Raw genomic sequence first — 21,981 nt, 5'->3', positions numbered from 1 at the left:
CGCGCAGACCGCTGCCGCGCTCAGGTAACCCGCAGCCAATGCCGAGCAAGACCCGACCCGGCGGCGCCGCGTCGGCGCGGCGCAGCATGATCTCGGCGCCCCAAGCACGGGCGCCGGAACGCCCACTTCCGGGACACTCTCCTCCGGGAGAGGCGCGCAGACAGCCGCCGCGCTCAGGTGACCCGCAGCCAATGCCGAGCAAGACCCGCCCCGCCGGCACCGGGTCCGCGCGGCGCAGCACGATCTCGGCGCTCCAGGCACGGGCGCCGGGGGGCGGGCGTCTCCTCTCCTGAGAAGCAGCTAGCGATGCCCCGGGGCGCGGGCCCCTGCGGCGCGGAGACCGCTCCAGGCTGGATTCACCGACACCAACGCCGCCAGGAGGAGCGCTTGGCGGGACTCGGCAAACAACCCAATGTTTTAAATGGAAAAAGGACTTCAGGGCTTCCCTGGTGGCGCAGTGGTTGCGAGTCCGCCTGCCGATGCAGGGGACGCGGGTTCGTGCCCCGGTCTGGGAGGATCCCACATGCCGCGGAGCGGCTGGGCCCGTGAGCCATGGCCGCTGAGCCTGCGCGTCCGGAGCCTGTGCTCCTCAACGGGAGGGGCCACAGCAGTGAGAGGCCCATGTACTGCAAAAACCAAAAAACAAAACAAAACAAAAAAAAGGACTTCAAAAGACCCTTCTCCAGATAAGACATACAAATGGTCAGCAAGCACATGAAGAGATGTTAATCGTCATTAGTCGCGATGAAATGCAAGTTAACACCACAACGCCGACCCCTCCACACACTAGAACGCCTACAATCAAGAAAGCTAAAAATAACAAATGTTGGCAAAAATTTAGAGAAACTGATACAGAATTTCCCATAGGGAAAATGAATAAGTTCCGGAGGTGGATGCTGAGAACATTTCTACAACAATGTTGTACAAAACAACTACGTGAATGGTGTTAATGCCATAGAACTGTATGTTCAACGTGATTCAAATGGTAAATGTTATGTTATGTGGGGGGTCGTGAGAGATCTCGCTCTGAAACTCCAAAAGAGTGAGGTGGGCCTTGGGTTTCCACTGGCTCTGCTTTAAAGCATCATGGCTTTCTGTTCCATACGGGAGGAGGGGGACTCAAAAGGCCCAGTCAGTGGGGCGACATTGGTTAAGTCCCTGGTTTCTTGCTGCATAGACGAGGCTGGGGTGCAAGGAGACATCTTCGGGCTCTGTGAGGTCCCTGGCTGGCCAGACCCGAGCCCCGGGACAGTGTGCTACCTCTTTCCACCAACAAGAGGTGACTGTTCCCTCTAGCTTTTTATCCTGTGGGGATGCTGACAGGGTGGGGGGGGCGGGGGGCAAGGAGTGTAGTGTAGTCACAGTAGGTAAAGCAAGATCTAGGCCTGGGACCATCGGCAAGGAGCGCCACCTCTCTCCGTGGGGAGTCTGGTGCGGGGAGGTGGGGGGGAACATTTCGGGGCCTGGGTCCTCTGGACAGAAAACTGGAGGAGGGAGGCCATGCAGCCCAAGGCAACAGTTAACCACAACGCGGCGGGACATGTTCCTTCTCGACCCTGACAGGGAACCCCGTCCTCCCAACTGAGAGGACAAGGTTTGTGGAAACACTGCTGCCTGCTCAGATATGCGTGCCACGCTGCTGCGGCCAGACTCCAGAATTCGCTTGCAGTGGAACTGGGGGAGGCAGCCGAGCTCGGTTAACTGCACAGATGGGGACAGCTCCCAACTCCCTCCTCCAGTCCCCAAATGGACCAACCTGGGATTCCGGGAAATCCTGGAGGGATATACCAAAACGAAAGGGAAAGGGAGTAATAAAACTAGCTTTCTCTTTCCCGACCCCCACCGCCCCACCCCCTCCCCGCCCGGGTGGCCCCTGCAGGCCACGTCCTCAGCACCTGATGCAGGTGTAGGCGCACTTCGGTGGAGATTTCCCAGGGCACCACCCTGGCGCAGGAGCTGGGCTCGGCCTTCTGCGCCTCCTGCATAAGGCGGTGCATGGGGTAGCGGTGGCGCAGGAAGGCCACGTCGCCACCTGCCAGCAGCCCCGTGGGGCAGAAGTCGTTGGCACCGTCGCTCACGTACAAAAGGCTCGAAGGGGCACGCCGTCGTGGGCCCGCTCGCGCAGGTAGTCGCTGAGCACCTTGTGCTGGCACATGTTGGCGGGGCAGCGAGCGCAGCTGTGTGCGTGGAAGGGCCGCAGGGCCAGCAGCCCCCAAGGGTCGCGCCCCGACGGGTTGCTGAAGATGTGGCAGAACAGGCCGTGGTGGCCGGCGGCGCACAGCACACTCTCCACGCCAAAGGTGTTGGCGTCTGAGATGAGAATAACCTCAAAGCAGGCGCCCTGCTTGGCCACAAACTGCAGCAGCTCGCCCGTGCCGGGCGACAGGGGGATGGCCTCGTAGTTGGCGCGCAGGTCCCGCGGCCGCACGCCCTGCTCGCCCAGGTACTGGAAGACGCGCTGCATGTACTCGTTGTAGAAGCCCTCGCGCTAGGTGGCACGCAGGCTCTCAGGTAGCCGCTGGCCCGCCGCAGCATGTGCACAACGGAGTCGGCGCTGTTTTCGTCCACGATAGTCTCGTCCAAGTCGAAGGTCAGGAGGAAGCGCGGCGCGCCGGGCGCAGCCATCCCGCTCTCCTCTACCAGCTTTGTCCTGAGCGACCAAATCCTTTTGTGGTCACCAAAGAGTCCCTCAGAGGAAAGGGGGACAGGGCCTCTGAGCTTCTCCTGCAGGGCGGGGAGCAGTGGCTGCGGAGGTCTGTCCCGGCTGAGTCTGGAGTGTCAAGAGTGGGGAGAGGGCCGAGCTGAGGTATTTGGGCACAGGATGGAGCAAGGGGTGCTCACGGGAATTGGAGGGGACGCTGCGTCTTATATCCATCCCCGGATTTCTGGACTCCGGCTCTCACGAGTCCTTCCAGTCCAGAGGGTCCGTGAATGCTGTGCATCTGGGCCGTTCCCTCCACTTGCCCCCCATCCCCATGTTATGTATTTTTAACCACAATAAAAAAAATGAATGAAACACTGATAATACATGTTACAACATGGATAAACATTGAAAACATTCTAAGTCAAAGAAGTCATACTGAAAAGGCCACTCATATCACAACCATCTTATGTGCTTTAAATCCATAGCAGTTTTGAAAATGAGGGGATGGGACTTCCCTGGTGGTCCAGTGGTTAAGACTCTGAGCTCCCAATGTAAGGGGCACAGGTTCGATCCTTGGTCGGGGAACTAAAATCCCGTGTGCACAGCATGGCCAAAAATTAAAATAAAATAAACGTCATTGGCCTGGTTTTGGGTCACAGCATCATCCTTGAACCCATCAGAGCACCCACAGGATGGAACATGGGATTGGCTAAATGTGGATCATATGCCCATCTTCAAGGTGGGTGGAACGTACATCAGCCCTCTGGAACTGTTTGGACTGGAAACAGGTAAGAAGTTCCCAAAGGAAAGCTGAGGTTCTGGACTTTGGCATGAGAACAGATGCTGGCTTGGGGAAAGGGGCAGATTCCACACCACTGACGGCCCACTGCACAGCTGTGGGATCTGAAGGCCAAGGAAGGAAGGGGCTGATTTAGGGTCAGGGGCTGCAGCCACCCATCCAGTGCTCTTGCTGTCCATCCACAACAGCAAGAACCTCTTCCTCTTGCAAAAGGCACAGCTCTCCTTGATGCCTCTGGTGGCGGGAGCCCAGGAGTCACACCTGCCCCCTGGCCACATGACTCACCCATCCCCCAAGAACAATACTGCTCATTTATCCAGTCTCCTCCCTCCTTTACAAAGAGCAGAGACTAAATGCTATGGTGGTTAGGAAATTCTTGCTCAATGAAGCAGTGGGAGGCTCAAGGATTATGCCGTATCATGGAATCCATCATTGGCAGCTTTCAGAGACCACATGGGTGCACGTGGCTCTCCAAGACCATGCAGCCTCAGTGTGAAACTGTCCATTGGGTGGCCCAGTTGCTCCCGTATCTTTGACTCTTAATGAGTATGAATATCAAAAGTTTGTTACAGCTGGAAGCCCAAAGGATTGCAAGGCCACGGTCTGCTGTATGGTTGTTGTGTCAGGGACACACTCAAATGTTTAGATGGTTATCACCTCGCTTGGCAGGCTATGGGCCTGTGACGGGGAGGCCCTTTTCTCAACCACAAGGATGTTAGTAACTGAAACATCCCAAAGGGCTGTCTGTGCTGCCCAGGTAGCTGTTCAATTGCCCAGCAGCAAGGTCAGCTCAGTAATTGGCCACAGAGACTTGACAGGGACCGGACTGGCCTGAGCTGGAGGACCAGAGATGACTGCCTGGATGGTCAGAGGTCAAGGGCTGTCCTGAGACTTGATGTCTATTGATGCCCACTCAGATGGGACAAAGGATGCCTGCAGTCCCAGGAGGGCCCCACCAGCCCTCAGGAGGCAGCACCTGGGGGCTGGTAGGTCGCTGCACCAAGTTCTGTATAAATTCATAACATGACCATGGAGTGAGCTCAGCCAGGCCTGTGCTGGACCCGGGCTGTCCAGGCCAAGTGGGGGCCAGCACTACTTCTCCAGTTCAGATGGTAGGAGGAAACCCTGTGGGCTTCTGAGGCCCTAACAGCCGTTGACTGAGGTTGAGTTGGATTTGAAACAGTCAGTGACCAGAGCAGACATTTCATTCTTCCGCCATCAGGTTCCAGGACGGGGGTAGATAACCAGCGGTCCAGGTGAACCCCCACTCGTGAGTGACCCCGGGCAAATCCTGTCTACCCTACAGGACTCAGAGGTGTGGGGTTAGGGGGACCGTGGGTCAGCTGTGCTTAACACTAACCCACTAACCCTAACGCCCAAATCTCTACTGTTCACTCCCTAACCCTAACCTCCTCATCTCTAATCCTAAACCCTAAGGCTCCTAACCCCTAGCCCCTAGATACTCGACCTTGACCTGTAAACTCCCAACCCTTACCCTGACCCTGACTCAGACCGTCTAACCTGATCCTCTAACCCTGACCCTCTAGCCTGCATCCTTTAACTCTAATCCCTCAAAACCTGGGCTCAGCTGAGTGGCTCCATCCAGAGGTGAAGCAGGACCTGTCTTTGGGCCCCCACTGCCTCTGCCCTCTCCTCCCCCCAGGAACCAGAAAGCCCTGGGTTGTTGGACTCTCCTGACCAGATGGGCAGCTGCTCCTGGTCTACCTGCGCCCACACCCCCCTCCTCTGGGGCCCTTGGCCTCTGGACTGTCTGACCTTCAGTCCACCTTCAACAGCCCGGAGACAAATCCAGGTGAGACGCCTGCTTCATTGGCACAGGTGGGACCTGGTCCCCATCCTCACAGTCCGGCCAGAAAACTTTGTGTGCAGTGTCTCATGAGGCTCCCTGTCCCTAACCAGCTGGAGGGGTCGGGAGTCAGATGGGGAACCGAAGTGTCCTTGAGGTTGGAGTGCGGGCAGGAGACAGCAGGAGAGGTGAGAGGTGAGGTGTCATCATTCCCAAACCAGGCAGGGAGTGTGTGCTGTGTTTGCATTTCGGACAGGGAAGAGTATGTCAGATGGAAGCTCTGAAGTAGCACACCTTGCAGGCCAACCTATTAGGAGAGTTCTTCCCTAAGCCAACGGGTGGCGCAAGACAATGCAAGAAACTGTACATATATACTTACAATGAATCTGGCAACTGGAAAGGAAACGTTACAGGTCATGGCAACCGAGGCACGAGGAGCCCGTCCCGCCCGCCCAGGCTTGCGCAGTCTGGAGGTGGAGCCAGGGTAGGCTGGACAGGCAGCTCCCGGCTGGGGTCTGGGCCGGAGAGCCCCAGAAGGCGTGGCAACCCGCAGACAATTTCCAGAGCCCACTGCAGCCAGGAGACGTTCCCTACAGAAGAGCCTCTGGCCCTGTGTGTCCACCCTGCACACAGCACGACCGTTCGTCCGTCGACCCCTGGGCCTAGTTCACGGCTGTCTGGCCGTCCCTCCTTTCACTTCCTGAGTGTCTGAGCCCCCAGGGCCCCCTTGGCCAAGCCTTCTCTGCACACCTGGCTTTCCTGACTATCCCTGCCTCTCTGAGCACACCGTGTCCTTCCCCGGGGTCTGCGGGTCTGGCTAAGGGTCCCCCTTGTCCCAGGGTGGGCACCCCAGCCAACGCTGACACTTGCCTTTCCTGAGAGATGGCCCCCTCAGTCTCACCAACTCCAAACTGTGTTGCGTTTACTTCTGGGAAAGAGGGAATGAAGAGGAAGCCCCATTCTGGCCTCACGCAAGGTGCGTGCTAACCTTGTGGACCCAAGGGACCACAAAAAAGAGGCTGGAACCCTGGTGGAGGCACAGCCCCCACCGTCACCCCTGTTCCTCAGCCCATCTCCTCTCTTCTGCCATCAAACCCCTCAGCCGCCACCAGAGGGAAAGTGTGGGCCTGATCCTGTCACTCTGGTTCCAAAACTGTTCTCTCTGTCTATAAAACGAAGTCAAAGCTAGCTGTCTGGCCACCCTTGCAGCCCCTCTGCGATGCGTCCTCCCCGCGAGCCAGGCACCCAGCCCCTTACCCTGCCCCCTGCCCCCACCCTCCTCTAGAGTGAGCTCCGTCCACCCCGCTCCTTCAGTTCAGCTCAGCTGCCGCCTCCGCTGACTCACCAGCCAGAGGTAACCTCTCCCTCCACAGACACACCTGGCCTGCAGCTTCTCTGCCCCGCGCCCGGCTGGGCTGAGCAGAGCTGAGAGCATGCGCCTGCTTCACTGTGGACCCCAGGCCCCAGCACATGGCACAGGCTCAGGGATGTTTACTGGACAGATGGATGACCGTGAGGATGAGCAGGCATATCACTCACGGTAGCGGGGAGTGGTCCTCCATTTGAGTCTCTACACTTCACCACAAAGTGCTGAGGCAACAGCAAAAGGGAGGGTGGGGGAAGGCGGCACCAGAAAGCAACAACTCCGTGCCTTCCTCATCCCCCCACAGTATGCATGTGTACACACACATGTGCACGTACATGCCCAAGCATACCTGCATTCACACACATGTACACACACACATGCAAAGATGGACTGCAGTCACACACAGGCACACAATCACACATGCTACACATGCAAAAACACGTGCATACACACATATGTGCCTGCCTGCACATAAACACACTCACATGCACTCGGGTGTACACAGACCTGTGCACAGCACACACATGCACATGCTTGTGCACACTCACGTAATACACACACATACATACAAAAGCTCAGGAAATTTCATAAAGTTTGTTTTTGTTTCACCCTCCCCAAGAATGAGGAGACAGCAGATGGTCCCTGGGAAATAAAGATGGTCACAGCCCTGCATCTGTCACAGAGGCTAGTTGAAGGCTCAAGCACGCTCTGCCCTGCCCAGTCGTGGGGTACAGACCCAGCCTGCTCAGCTGCCTCAGCCGAGCCTTCCGCTGCCCCAGCCGCTCGTGGGAGAAGCAAGTCTGAGTGTCACTTGCAGGTCATGTCTGTGCTACTTCCGGACTGGGGGTCTTGTGTTATCTTGCATGGTATCTTGCTGTGGGCTGAGGCTTACATTTTGCTATCTACTCTTCCATAAGCACTTCACCATATTCCTGAATGCCTATGCCCTCCAGAGGCCCCAGTTCTAGAACCCTGGAGTTGGGAAACAGTCAGCCGTCTCTGTGCACAATCACAAAGCTGCAGTCTGACCCAAGTCCACTTCTTCTATGTCTTAATGCTGCTCCACCTGGGGCTGATTGCAGAGGTGCTGGGTCTACAGTCCATGAAGATCTGGGAGACATGATCCCCCTCTCGCAGGCCTGCACGGACTTGCCTTTGCCTGTTAGTCCAAGTCATGCTCTATACAACATCTCTGTTTTTCTCCTCTAGAAAAAAATATTCCCAGAAGCAGCAGCATCTCTTTAGACCACAGTCAGGATGACCCTCCTGGAATGAGCCTCAATCCTACCTCAACTGGACTATCTCCTGCCCTCTGCCTGACAAGGACCAGGCCTTGGGTGTGGTCAGTCTCCCCTCCAGTCTCACTGGGCCTTCCTGACCAGAGAACCCAGGAATACCCCCTGAGCCTGTGGACTCAAGCACGTGCTGTGGGAAAATGTGCTGATGCATAAAAAAAATGATAGAACTCTCCAAGACCATAAAAAATCACACACAACACAAACCATAAATAACCGCCAGGCTTGTTCTACACTGTGTGAAAACTCAATTTTTCACTACACTGGAACATACTCAGAGATGCTCTGGGCCTGGAAGAGCCCCAGGGCCCTGGTCCTGCCCAGACTGGAAAGGGCCTCACATAGCACCTTCTGGATCCTCACTGTGGTGGGATGGGGGATCCAGGGAGACTGCGTAAGAAGTGGGTACGGGAGCCCAGCCAAGCTCCCAGGCTTTTGGGGCCTGGAGGGTCAGAAAGTTCCAGAGTATTCCCCTTGCTGAACTTGGATTCAGAGTCCCAGGTACTCTGTGGGCAGCAGGATCCTCCCATGAGGACACTGACCATCTCCTCCAGGCCTCTACCACACAAAGGGTGACCAAACACAGAGCTGTGCCACAGGGACGCGGGCAGGGCAGGGAGACTGAGGGAGATGAGGCGGGAAGAGGTGGCACCCCAGTTCCATGGTCTTCTCGTCCCCCTGGAGCCCCTGCCCTGGTGCACAGTTCACTGCCGGGCTCACCACGAGTGACGCGCTGAGCAGGCCTTAGTCTTACTGACGGGCAGATCTCTCGGGCCCTCTGCATCCTGTGTTTTGCTGCAGACAGTACACCCTTAGTAACTGCTCAAGTCACGGATCGAGAGGGTGAATGAATGAATGAGCAAGGCAATGAGTGAGCAATGAAGGAACAGAGAAATGGGCAAATGGTGGATCCGCGCTGCCATGCTGACCCCGAGAACGAAGTGTCACAGGTGTGCAAGACTCTCCCACGAAACATAGTCTCCACCGCCTCCTGACCCCAAGCCACTCCCTTCAGGACACCCTTGCTCCACACCCTAAACTGTACCCTAGCCCTAGCCCATACCCTAACCCATACCCTAACCTGTACCCTAACCCATACCCTAACCCTAACACATAGCCGTACCCTAACCCATACCCGAATCCTAAAACTAAGGCATACCATACCCTAACCCATACCCTAACCCTAACCCGTACGCTAACACTAAACCATAACCTAACCCATACCCAGACCCATACCCTAACCCTAACCCTGAACCAGACCCTGACCCTAAACCCTATCCCTAAACCTAACCCAACACTTACCCTAACCCGTAACCCTAACCCTAAACCTTACCCTAACCCTAAACCTAACCTTAACGCTACCCTAACACTAACCCTCACCTTTACCATAAACCTTACCCGTTTGCTAACCCTAACCTAACCCTAAACACTAAACCTTAATCCCTAACCCTAAACCTAACACTACGCCAGCCCTAACCCTAACTAACCCTACCCATAACTAACACTAACGCTAACCCTAACCCTAACACCTAACCCTAACCCTAAACCTCTAACCCAAAACCTCTATCCATAACCCTAACCCTAACCCTAACCCTAACCTAACAAAAGCACTGATGCTACTCCTATCTCAGGCCCTGACACTGTCCCTATATAAAGACTTGCTGCTGTTAGTATCTATATCCTGACACAATTCTGAGCTTATATCCTGACCCATCTCTTACTGAAGTCCTGAAACTCTCCCTAAGTGAAACTTGACGCTGTCCCTAAGTGAGGCCCCGAGGCTGTCCATAAAAGACACCCCGATAATATCTTTAACCAACACCCTGATGCTGATCCTTCAGAGGCACTTGTGGTGCTACTAAGCCTTTCCCAGGCACTGTCCCTAGATAAGGCCCTGACGCTGCTTCTAAATAAGGCCCTGATGCTCTGAGTAACTAAAGCCCTCAAACTATCCCTTGCTCATTTACTGACATTATCCCTAGCCCTTAACCTGACTCGATCCATAGCTAATGTCCTGCCTCTGATCCTACCTGAAGCCCTAATGCTGTCCCTAACTAAGGCCCTGACTAGTCCTCACTCAGGCCCTGACACGATACCTAACAAAGGCTCTGATGCTACGCCTAACTAAGGCCCTGACACTCTCCGTAACTAAGGCCCTGAACCTACTCCTAACTCAGGACCTGAACATGTCTTTAACTAAGACCCTAATACTGATCCTACAAAGGCCCTGATGCTGCTCTGAAGTCATGACCTGACAGTGTCCCCAGCTAAGGGCCTGACGCTAGGCCTCACTCAGGCCCTGTCACTCTCCCTAAGTCAGGCTCTCACGCTGTCCCTACCTGAAGCCCTGACATTGGTTCTAAAAATGGCCCTGGTACTCTCAGTAACTAACGTCGTGACACGATCCCTAGATGTTAACCTGACCCTGTCACTAGCTAATGTCCTCCCTCTGATGATAACTAAAGCCCTGATGCTGCGCCTAACTCAGGCCCTGAATTTAGTCCCAAGTCCGTGACACTGTCCTTAATTAAGGCCTAGATGCTTCTCCTAGGTCAGGGCTTGATACTGTTCCTAACTAAGGCCCTAACACTATTCCTAACTCAGGTTCTGACACTGTACGTAACAGAAGGCCCTGACGCTAGTCCTAAGGCCCTGACACTACTCCTAACTCAGGCTCTGACACTAGTCCTAACTAAGGCCCTGACACTGTCCCTAACTAACGCCTTGACACTACACCTAACTCAGGCCCTGACACTGGCCCTAACTAAAGCACTGACACTACTCCTAACACAGGGCCTCACACGATTCCTTTGAAGGCTCTGATGCTAGTCCTAAGGCCCTGACACTGACCCTAACTAAGGCCCTGCTGCCGTCAATATCTAAAGTCCTGACACTATCCTGAGAATATATTCTAACAAATGTCTTAATAACGTCCTAGAACTCTCCTGATGTAAGCCTTGATGCTGTCCCTAAGTGAGGCCCTGAGGCTGTCCCTAATATAGGCCCTGAGAATGTCTTTAACAAAGACCCTGATGCTCATCCTACAGAGGCAATTGTGCTGCTCCTAAGCCTGGCCTGACACTTTCCCTAGATAAGGCCCTGACGCTGGTCCTAAATAAGGCCCTGATGCTCTGAATAACTAAGGCCTTCAAACTATCCCTCGCTCATTTCCTAACATTTTCCGTAGCCCGTAACCTGACTAACCTGACTCGATCTGTAGATAATGTCCTGCCTCTTATCCTACCTGAAGCCCTAATGCTGTCCCTAACTAAGTCATTGACTACTCCTAACTCAGGCCCTGACACTGGCCCTAACTAAAGCCTTCAAACTACTCCTAACTCAGGTCAGACACTGTCCCTAACAAAGACCCTGACACTACACATAACACAAGCCCTGACATGATGCCTAACAAAGGCTCTCATGCTAGTCTTAACTAAGGCCCTGACACTCTCCCTACCTAAGGCCCTGAACCTACTCCTAACTCAGGCCCTGATCATGTCTTTAACTAAGACCCTAATGCTCATCCTACAAAGGCCCTAATGCTGCTCCTAAGTCATGCCCTGAGAGTGTCCCTAGCTAAGGGCCTGATGCTAGGCCTCACTCAGGCCGTCGCTCTCCTTACGTCAGGCTCTGACGCTGTCCCTACCTGAAGCCCTAACACTGGTTCTAAACAAGGCCCCTGGTACTCTCAGTAACTATGGTATTGACACTATCCCCAGGTCATTTCCTGACACTATACCTAGATATTAACCTAACTTTATCTTTAGCTAAAGTCGAGCCTCTTATGCCGACTAAAGCCCTGATGCTGTGGCTAAATCAGGCCGTGAATTTAGCCCCAAGGCCATGACACTGTCCCTAACTAAGGCCTAGATGCTGGTCCAACGTCAGGGCCTGATACTGTCCCTAACAAAGGCCCTAACACTATTCCTAACTCAGGCCCTGACACTGTACCTAACAGAAGGCTCTGATGCTACTCCTAACCAAGGCCCTGACACTGTCCCAAACTAAGGCCTAGATGCTGGTCCAAAGTCAGGACCTGATACTGTCCCCATCTAAGGACCTAGCACTATGGCTAACTTAGTCCCTAACACTACCTAACAGAAGGCCCTGACCCCAGTCCTAACTAAGACCCTGACACTGTCCCTAACAAAGATTCTGATGCTAGTCCTAACCAAGGCAATGACACTGTCCCTAAGTAAGGCCTGAGATTACTAATAACTCAGGCCATGACACGATACCTAAAAAAGGCTCTGATGCTGTTCCTAACTAAGGCACTGACACTTTCCCTAACTCAGGCCCTCAAACGATTCCTAACAAAGGCTCTGATGCTAGTCCTAACTAAGGCCCTGACACTGTTCCTAACAAAGGCACTGATGCCACTCCTAACTCAGGCCCTAACACTGTCCCCAATGAAGGGCCTTGTGCGACTCCTAATTCAGGCCCTAACACGATACCTAACAAAGGCTCTGATGCTAATCGTACCTAAGGCTCTGACACTGTCCTTAACTAAGGCCTGGACACTACCACTAACTCAGGCCCTGATACTGTCTCTACCTAAGGCCCTGACACTACACCTACCTCAGGCCATGACAGTGTCCCTAACTAAGGCCCTGACACTACTCCTAACTCTGCCCTGACATTATAACTAACAAAGGCTCTGACGCTAGTTCTAACCAAGGCCCTGTCACTGTCCGAAACAAAGGCGCTGACACTACTCCTAACTCAGGCCCTGACACGGTACCTAACGAAGGCTCTGATGCTAATCCTAACTAAGGCCCTGACACTGACCCTAACTAAGCCCTTGACACTACTCCTAACTAAGGCCCTGATGCTACACCTAACTCAGGCTCTGACACTGTCCTTAACGAAGGCCTTGACACTACTAATGACTCAGGCCCTGACACTGTCCCTGAGGCCCTGACACTACTACTAACTCAGGCCCTGACACGATACCTAACGAAGGCACTGATGGTAACCCTAACTAAGGCCTTGACACTATTCCTAACTAAGGCCCTGATGCTACACTTAACTCAGGCCCTGACACTGTCCCTAAATAAGGCCCTGATACTACACCTAAAACAGGCCCTGACACTGTTCCTAACAGAGGCACTGATGCTAGTCCTAAATCAGGCCCTGACACTGTCCCTAATAAAGGCCCTGCTGCTGTCAATATCGAAAGTCCTGACACTATCCTAAGCTTATATCCTGACCAATCTCTTACTAAGTTCCTGAAACTGTCCCTAAGTGAGGCCTTGATGCTGTCCCTAAGAGACGCCCTGAGGCTGTCCCTAACAGAGGCCCTGATAATGTCTTTAACAAAGACCCTGATGCTGATCTTACAGAAGTACTGGTGCTACTCCTAAGCCTTGTGTGGACACTGCCCCTAGATAAGGCCCTGACACAGGTCCTAAATATGGCCCTGATGATCTGAATAACTAAGGCCTTCAAACTATCCCTCGCTCATTTTCTGACGTCATGCCTAGCCTGTAACCAGACTCAGTCCGTAGCTAATGTCCTGCCTCTTATCCTACCTGAAGTCCTAATGCTGTCCCTAACTAAGGCCCTGACTACTGCTAAATCAGGCCCTGACACTGGCCCTAACTAAAACCTTCACACTACTCCTATCTCAGGTCCTGACACTGTCCCTAACTAAGGCCCTGACACTACTCATAACTCAGGCCCTGACACAATACCTAACAAAGGCTCTGATGCTAGTCTTAACTAAGGCCCTGACACTCTCCCTACCTAAGGCCCTGAACGTACTCCTAACTCAGGCCCTGATCATGTCTTTAACTAAGACCCTACTGCTCATCCTACAAAGGCCTTAATGCTGCTCCTAAGTCATGCCCTGAGAGTGTCCCTAGCTAAGGGCCTGATGCTAGGCCTCACTCAGGCCCTGTCTCTCTCCCTAAGACAGGTTCCCAGGCAATCCCTACCTGAACCCCTGACACTGGTTCTAAACAAGGACCTGATACTCTCAGTAACTGTGGTATTCACACTATCCCCAGGTCATTTCCTGACACTATACCTATACCTTAACGTAACCCTGTCTTTAGCTAAAGTCGAGCCTCTTATGCCAACTAAAGGCCTGATGCTGTGCGTAACTGAGGCCCTGACTTAGTCCCAAGGCTTTGACACTGTCCCTAACTAAGGTGTAGATGCTGGTCAAACGTCAGGGCCTGATACTGTCCCTAACAAAGGCCCTAGCACTAATCCTAACTCAGGCCCTGACAGTGTACCTAACAGAAGGTCCTGACGTTAGTCCTAACTAAGACCCTGACACTGTCCCTAACAAAGGCTCAGATGCTAGTCCTAACCAAGGCCCTCACACTGTCCCTAACTAAGACCCTGACAGTACTCCTAACTTAGGCCCTGATCCGGTACCTAACAAGGCTTACTTATTAAGTAAGTAATAATTAGCCTACCTGAAGCCCTAACTCTGTCCCTACCTAAGGACCTGAATAGTCCTAACTAAGGCCCTGACACTGTCCTCACCCAGGCCTTCACCGTACTCCTAACTCAGCCCCTGACACTGTACCTAACTAAGGCCCTGACAGTACTCCTAACTTAGGCCCTGACACGATACCTAACAAAGGTTCTGATGTTATTCCTAACTAAGGTGCTGAAACAGGACCTAACTAAGGCCCTTGACTTAGGAGTAGTGTCAAGGCTTTAGTTAGGGACAGTGTTGGGCCTTAGTTCGGACTAGCATCACAGCCTTTGTTAGGTATCATGTCAAGGCCTGACTTAGGAGTAGTGTCAGGGTCTCAGTTGGGGACAGTGTCAGGTCCTTACTTAGGACTAGCAACAGAGCCTTTGTTAGTAATCGTGTGAGGGCCTGAGTTAGGAGCAATGTCAAGGCCTTAGATAGGGACAGTGTGTGTCAGGGCCTTGGTTAGGACTAGCATCAGAGTCTTTGTTAGGTATCATATCAGGGCCTGAGTTAAGAGTAGTATCAGAGCCTTAGTTAGGAACAATGTCATGGCCTGAGTTAGGAGTAGTATCAGGGCGTTATTTAGGGACACTGTCAGGGCCTCAGTTAGCAGTAGTGTCAAGGACTTTGTTAGGGATTGTGTCAGGGCCTCAGTTAGGAATAGTGTCAGGGCCCTAGGTAGGGACAGTATCAGGCCCTGACTTAGGATGAGTATCTAGGCCTTAGTTAGGGACAGTGTCACGGCCTTGGGATTAAATTCAGGGCCTCAGTTAGGCACAGCATCAGGGCTTTAGTTGGCATAAGAAGCTCAACTTTAGCTAAAGAAACGGTTAGGTTAAAGTCTAGGTATAGTATCAGGAAATAACCTATGGATAGTGTCAAACTTTAGTTACTGAGAGGATCAGGGCCTTGTTCAGAACGAGTGTCAGGGCTTCAGGTAGGGACAGCATCAGAGCCTGACAGAGAGACGATCAGAGCATGACTGAGGCCTAGCGTCAGGCCCTTAGCTAGGGACACTGTCAGGGCATGACTCAGGAGCAGCATCAGGGCCTCTGTAGAATCAGCATTACGGTCTTAAGACATGATCAGAGACTGAGTTAGGGAGAGTGTCAGGGCCTCAGTTACGGGTAGCTTCAGGACCTATGTTAGCGACAACCTCACGGCTTTATTTGGGGACAGTGTCAGGGCTGACTTAGGAATAGTGTCAGGACCTTGGTTAGACGTGGGTCAGTATATTAGCTCAGTATACTGTCAGGCCTTTTGTTATTACTATCAGCAGGGCCTACATTAGGGACAGCTTCCGGGCCTTACTTACAGACAGTGTCAGGGCCTTAACAGGACTATTCAGGGCCTTAGTTAGGGACAGCATTAGGGCTTTACATAGGATGAGAGGCAGGATATTAACTATGGACTGAGTCAGGTTACGGGCTAGGGATAAGGTCAGGAAAGCACCGAGGGACAGTTTGAAGGCCTTAATTACTGAGAGAACCTGGGCCTTCTTTACGACCAGCGTCATGGCCTTCGGTAGGGACAGTGCCAGGGCAACGCCTAGGAGGAGCATAAGGGCCTCTGTAGGATCAGCATCAGGGTCTTGGTTAAAGACATTCTCAGGGCCTCACTTAGGGACAAGCTCAGGGCCTCACTTAGGGACAGCGTCAAGGCTCACATAGGGACAGTTTCAGGACCTTAGTAAGAGATGTGACAGGATATATGCTCAGGATAGTGTCAAAATTTTAGATATTGATGGCAGCAGGGCCTTTGTTAGGGACAGTGTCAGGGCCTGAGTTAGGGACAGTGTCAGGGACTGAGCTAGGGTCAGTGTCAGGGCCTTAGTTAGGATTAGCATCAGAGCCTTCGTTAGGTATCGTGTCTGGGCCTGAGTTAGGAGTAGTGTCAGGGCCTTAGTTATGGACAGTGTCAGGACCTGAGGTAGGTGTAGTGTCAGGGCCTTAGTTCGGACAGTGTCAGGACCTTAGTTAGGACTAGCATCAGAGCCTTTGTTAGGTATCGTGGCAGGGCCTATATTAGGAGTACAACAAGGGCCTTAGTTGGGGACACATTCACGGGTTGATCTAGGAGTAATGTCAGGGTGTTATTTAGGGAGAGTGTCAGGGCGTGAGTTAGGAGTAGTCTCAGGGCCTTAGTTAGGAGTAGCACCAGAGCCTTTCTTAGGAATAGTGTGAGGGCCTGAATTAGGACCAGCATCAGAACCTCTGTTTGGTATCGTGTCACAGCCTGAGATAGCCGTAGTCTCAGGCTCTACTTAAGGACAGTGTCCGGGCATTGGTTAGGAGCAACAGAGCCTTTGTTACGGACACTGTCAGGACCTTGGTTGGGACTAGTGTCAGAGCCTTCTGTTAGGTACACTGTCAGGGCTTGAGTTAGGAATAGTATTACGGCCTTAGTTAAGGACAGTATCAGGAGCTGACTTAGAGCATCAAGGCCTTAGTTAGGGACAGTGTCACAGCCTTGGGGCTGAATTCAGGGCCTGAGTTAGGGACAGCATCAGTGCTTTAGTTGCCATAAGAGGCCTGACTTTACCTAAAGACAGGGTAAAATTATGATCTAGGTATAGTGTCAGGAAATGACCCAGGTATAGTGTCAACACCTTAGTTATTGAGAGTATCAGGGCCTTGTTTAGAACCAGTGTCAGGGCTTCAGGTAGGGAAAGCGTCAGAGCCTGACGTAGGGAGAGCGACAGGGCCTGAGTGAGGCCTAGCATCAGTCCCTTAGCTGGAGACACTGTCAGGTCATGACTCAGGAGAAGCATCAGGGCCTCTGTAGGATCAGCATTACGGTCTTAGTTAAAGACATGGGGGCTTCCCTGGTGGTGCAGTGGTTGAGAGTCCGCCTGCCGATGCAGGGGACACGGGTTCATACCCCGGTCCGGGAAGATCCCACATGCCGTGGAGCGGCTGGGCCCGTGAGCCATGGCCGCTGGGCCTGCGCGTCCGGAGCCTGTGCTCCACAACAGGAGAGGCCACAACAGTGAGAGGCCGGTGTACCGCAAAAAAAAAAAAAAAAAAAAAAAAGAAGACATGGTCAGGGCCTGAATTAGGTGGAGCATCAAGGCCTCAATTAGGGATAGCTTCAGGGCCTGTCTTAGAGACAACCTCAGGGATTTAGGGCTAGCATCAGGGCTGACTTAGGGAGAGTGTCTGGACCTTGGTTAGAGATGGGTCAGTATATTAGCTCAGGATAGTGTCAGGCCTTTAGTTATTGCCGGCAGCAGGGCCTGCATTAGGGACAGCTTCTGGGCCTTACTTACAAACAGTGTCAGGGCCTTACTGATGACTAGTCAGGAACTTAGTTAGGGACACCATTAGGGTTTCAGGTAGGGTAAGAGGCAGGACATTAACTACGGACTGAGTCAGGTTACGGGCTAGGGATAAAGTCAGGAACGTAGCGAGGGACAGTTTGAAGGCCTTAGTTACTGAGAGCACCTGGGCCTTCTTTAGGACCAGTGTCACAGCCTTCGGTAGGGACAGTGTCAGGGCAAGGCCTAGGAGGAGTATAAGGGTCTCTGTAGGATCAGCATCAGGGTCTTGGTTAAAGACATTCTCAGGGCCTCACTTAAGGACAGGCTCAGGGTCTCACTTAGGGACAGCGTCAAGGCTCACTTAGGGACAGTTTCAGGACCTTAGTAAGAGATGGGACAGGATATATGCTAAGGATACTGTCAAAACTTTAGATATTGACAGCAGCAGGGCGTTTGTTACGGACACTCTCAGGGCCTGAGTTAGGACTAGCATCAGTGCCTCTGTTAGGAACAGTGTCAGGGCCTGTTGTAGGTGTAGTATCAGGGCCTTATTTAGGGACAGTGTCAGGGCCTGAGTTAAGTGTAGCTTCAGGGCCTAGTTACGAATAGTGTCAAGGCCTTAGTCAGGGTCACTGTCACGGCCTTAGTTAGGGTTAGCATCAGAGCCTTCATTGGGTGTAATGTCAGGGCCTGAGTTACGAGCAGTGTCAGGGCCTTAGTTAGGGACAGTCTCAGGGCCTTGGATAGGACTAGCATCAGAGCGTTTGTTACATGTAATGTCAGGGCCAGAGTTAGGAGGAGAGTCAGGTCCTTAGTTAGGGACACTGTCAGGGACTTAGGGACAGTATCACGGCCTGAGTTAGTAGTCCTGTAAAGGCCTTAGCTAAGGACAGTGTCAGGGTAGGCCTAGGAGGAGCATAAGGGCCTCTGTAGGAGCTGGGGCCGGATCTGGGGCTTGGGCTGGGGCTGGGGCTGGGGCAGGGGCTGGGACTAGGGCTAGAGCCTTACTTAGGAATAGTGTCAAGGCCTTAGTTAGGGTCACTGCCAGGGCCTTAGTTAGGGTTAGCATCAGATCCTTCGTTAGGTAAAATCTCAGGGCCTGAGTTAGAAGTTGTATCAAGGCCTTAGTAAGGGACAGTGTCAGGGCCATGGATAGGATGAGCATCAGAGCCTTTATTATGTATAATTGCAGGGCCAGAGCTAGGAGGAGAGAAAGACCCTTAGTTAGGGACACTGTCAGGGCCTTAGTTAGGGACAGTATCAGGGCCTGAGTTAGTAGTAGTGTCAAGGCCTTAGTTAAGGACAGTGTCCGGGCAAGGCCTAGGAGGAGCATAAGGGCCTCTCTAGGATCAGCATCAGAGGAAGAGGCAGGGGCAGGGGCCGGGGCTAGGGCTAGGATTAGGGCTAGGGCCTCAGTTACGAATAGTGTCAAGGCCTTAGTTAGGGTCACTGTCAGGGTCTTAGTTAGGGTTAGCATCAGAGCCTTCATTAGCTATAATGTCAGGGCCTGAGGTAGAAGTCCTGTCAGGGCCTTAGTGAGGGACAGTGTCAGGGCCTTGGTTACGATGAGCGTCACAGCCTTTGTTCTGTATAATGGCAGAGCCACAGTTAGGAGGAGAGTCAGGCTCTTAGTTAAGGACACTCTCAGGGACTTAGTTAGGGACAGTATCACGGCCTGAGTTAGTAGTAGTGTCAAGGCCTTAGTTAAGGACAGTGTCAAGTCAAGGCCTAGGAGGAGAATAAGGGCCTCAATAGGATCAGGGCCTGAGCCTTGGGTTGGGGCTCGGTCTGGGGCTAGGGCTATGGCTAGGTCTAGGGCCTTAGTTAGGAATAGTGTCAAGGCCTTAGTTAGGGTCACTGTCAGGGCGTTAGATAGGGTTAGCATCAGAGCCTTCGTTAGCTATAATGTCAGGGCCTGAGGTAGGAGTAGTGTCAGAGCCTTAGTTAGGGACCGTGTCAGGGCCTCAGTTAGGACTAGCATCAGAGCCTTGGTTAGCTATCGTGTCACGACCTGAGTTAGCCGAAGTCTCAGGCCCTACTTAGGGACAGTGCCAGGGCCTTGGTTAAGACTACCATCAGAGCCTTTATTAGGGACAGTGTCAGGGTCTTCGTTGGGACTGGCGTCAGGGACTGAGTCAGGCATAGTGTTAGGGACTTTGTTAGGGACAGTACCACGTCCTGATGTTGGACCAGCATCTAGGCCTTAGTTAGGGACAGTGTCACGGACTTGCGGCTAAATTCAGGGCATGAGGTAAGCACAGCATCAGGGCTTTAGTTGCCATAAGAGGCTTGACTTTAGCTAAAGAAACGGTTAAATTATGATCTAGGTATACTGTCAGGAAATGACCCAGGTATAGTGTCAACACCTTAGTTACTGAGAGTATCGGGGCCTTGTTTAGAACCAGTGTCAGGGCTTCAGGTAGGGACGGCATCAGAGCCTGACGTAGGGAGAGTGACAGGGCCCGAGTGACGACTAGTATCAGGCCCTTAGCTGTGGACACTGTCAGGTCATGACTCAGAAGCAGCATCAGGGCCTCCGTAGGATGAGCATTACGGTCTTAGTCAAAGACATGATCAGGGCCTGAGTTAGGAGGAGCGTCAAGGTCTCAGGTAGGGATAGCTTCAGGGCCTGTGTTAGGGACAGCCTCACGGCTTTATTTAGGGCCAGCATCAGGACTCACTCAGGGATAGTGTCAGGACCTTGGTTTGAGATGGGTCAGTATATTAGCTCAGGATACTGTCAGGCCTTTAGTTATTGCCGGCAGCAGGGCCTGAATTAGGGACAGCTTCCGGGCCTTATTTACAAACAGTGTGAAGGCCTTAGTGATGACTAGTCAGGGCCTTAGTTACGGACAGCATTAGGGTTTCAAGTAGGGTAAGAGGCAGGACAATAATTACGGACTAGGGATAAAGTGAGGAACGGAGCGAGGGACACTTTGAAGGTCTTAGTTATCGAGAGCACCTGGGCCTTCTTTAGGACCACCGTTACGGCCTTCAGTAGGGACAGTGTCAGGGCAAGGCCTGGGAGGAGCATAGGGCCTCTTTAGGATCGGCATCAGGGTCTTGGCTGGGGCTGGGGCTAGAGTTGGGGCTGGGGCTGGGGCTGGGAATAGAGCTAGGGCTGGGCTGGGGCTAGGGCTAGGGTTAGGGCCTTAGTTAGGAATAGTGTCAAGGCCTTAGTTAGGGTCACTGTCAGGGCCTTAGTTGGGGTTAGCATCAGAGCATTACTTAGGTGTGATGTCAGGGCCTGAGGTAGAAGTCGTGTCAGGGCCTTAGTGAGGGACAGTGTCAGGGCCTTGGTTAGGACGAGCGTCAGAGCCTTCGTTATGTAAAATGGCAGGCCCAGAGTTAGGAGGAGAGTCAGGCCGTTAGTTAGGGACACTGTCAGGGCCTTAGTTAGGGACAGTATCATGGCCTGAGTTAGTAGTAGTGTCAAGGCCTTAGTTAAGGACAGTGTCGGGGCCTCACTTACAACTAGCATCAGAGCTTTTGTTCGGTATCGTGTCAGGGCCTGATTTAGGAGTAATGTCAAGGGCTTAGTTAGGGTCAGGGTCAGGGGCTTAGTTACGAGTACTGTAAAGGCCTTACTTAGGATTAGTGTCAGAGACTTAGATAGGATTAGCATCAGAGCCTTCATTAGGTAACCTTTAAGGGCCTGATCTAGTAGTGTCAGGGTCTTAGTTAGTGACAGTGTCAGGGTCTGAGTTAGGAGTGGAATTAGTGCCTCTCTTAGGAACAGTGTCAGGGTCTGTGTTAGGTGTACTATCAGGGCATAAGTTAGGACAGTGTCAGGGCCTTAGTTAGGACGAGCATCAGAGCCTTGGTTAGGTATCGGGACATGGCCTGACTTAGCTGGAGTCTCAGGCCCTACTTAGGGACAGTGTCAGGGCTTTGGTTAGGACTACCATCAGAGCCTTTGTTAGGGACAGTGCCAGGGTCTTGGTTAGGACTGGCGTCAGGGACTTCTGTTAGGTACACTGTCAGGCATAGTGTTAGAGACTTTGTTAGGGACAGTATCAGGCACTGACATTGGAACAGAAACTAGGTCTTAGTTAGGAACAGTGTCACGGCCTTGGGGCTAAATTCAGGGCCTCAGTTAGGCACAGCATCAGGGCTTTAGTTGCCATAAGAGGCTCGCATTTAGCTAAAGACAGGGTTAAATTATGGTGTAGGTACAGTGTCAGGAAATGACCCAGGTATAGTGTCAACACCTTAGTTACTGAGAGTATCGCAGCCTTGTTTAGAACCAGTGTCAGGGCTTCAGATAGGGACAGCGTCACAGTCTGACGTAGGGAGAGCGACAGGGCCTGAGTGAGGACTAGCATTAGGCCCTTAGATGGGGACACTGTCCGATCATGACTCAGGAGCAGCATCAGGG

At 52.8% G+C, this 21,981-nt stretch overlaps 1 pseudogene across 1 annotated transcript; it reads right to left on the bottom strand.

Annotated features, from left to right (window-relative positions):
• Positions 1 to 173: 173 nt before the first annotated feature.
• LOC307051343 (phosphoethanolamine/phosphocholine phosphatase-like) lies at positions 174 to 2,625 on the bottom strand (annotated as a pseudogene). The gene is made up of 2 exons: positions 1,896 to 2,625; positions 174 to 326 (listed from the first exon to the last, which is right to left on the bottom strand). The product of its transcript is annotated as a phosphoethanolamine/phosphocholine phosphatase-like (transcript).
• Positions 2,626 to 21,981: the final 19,356 nt, after the last annotated feature.

This window comes from Hyperoodon ampullatus, assembly GCF_949752795.1.
Source record: "Hyperoodon ampullatus genome assembly, chromosome: 4".
Classification (NCBI taxonomy): domain Eukaryota; kingdom Metazoa; phylum Chordata; class Mammalia; order Artiodactyla; family Ziphiidae; genus Hyperoodon; species Hyperoodon ampullatus.
Note: the sequence above shows the minus strand (reverse complement) of the source record. Positions and strands in the feature narration are given on the sequence as shown.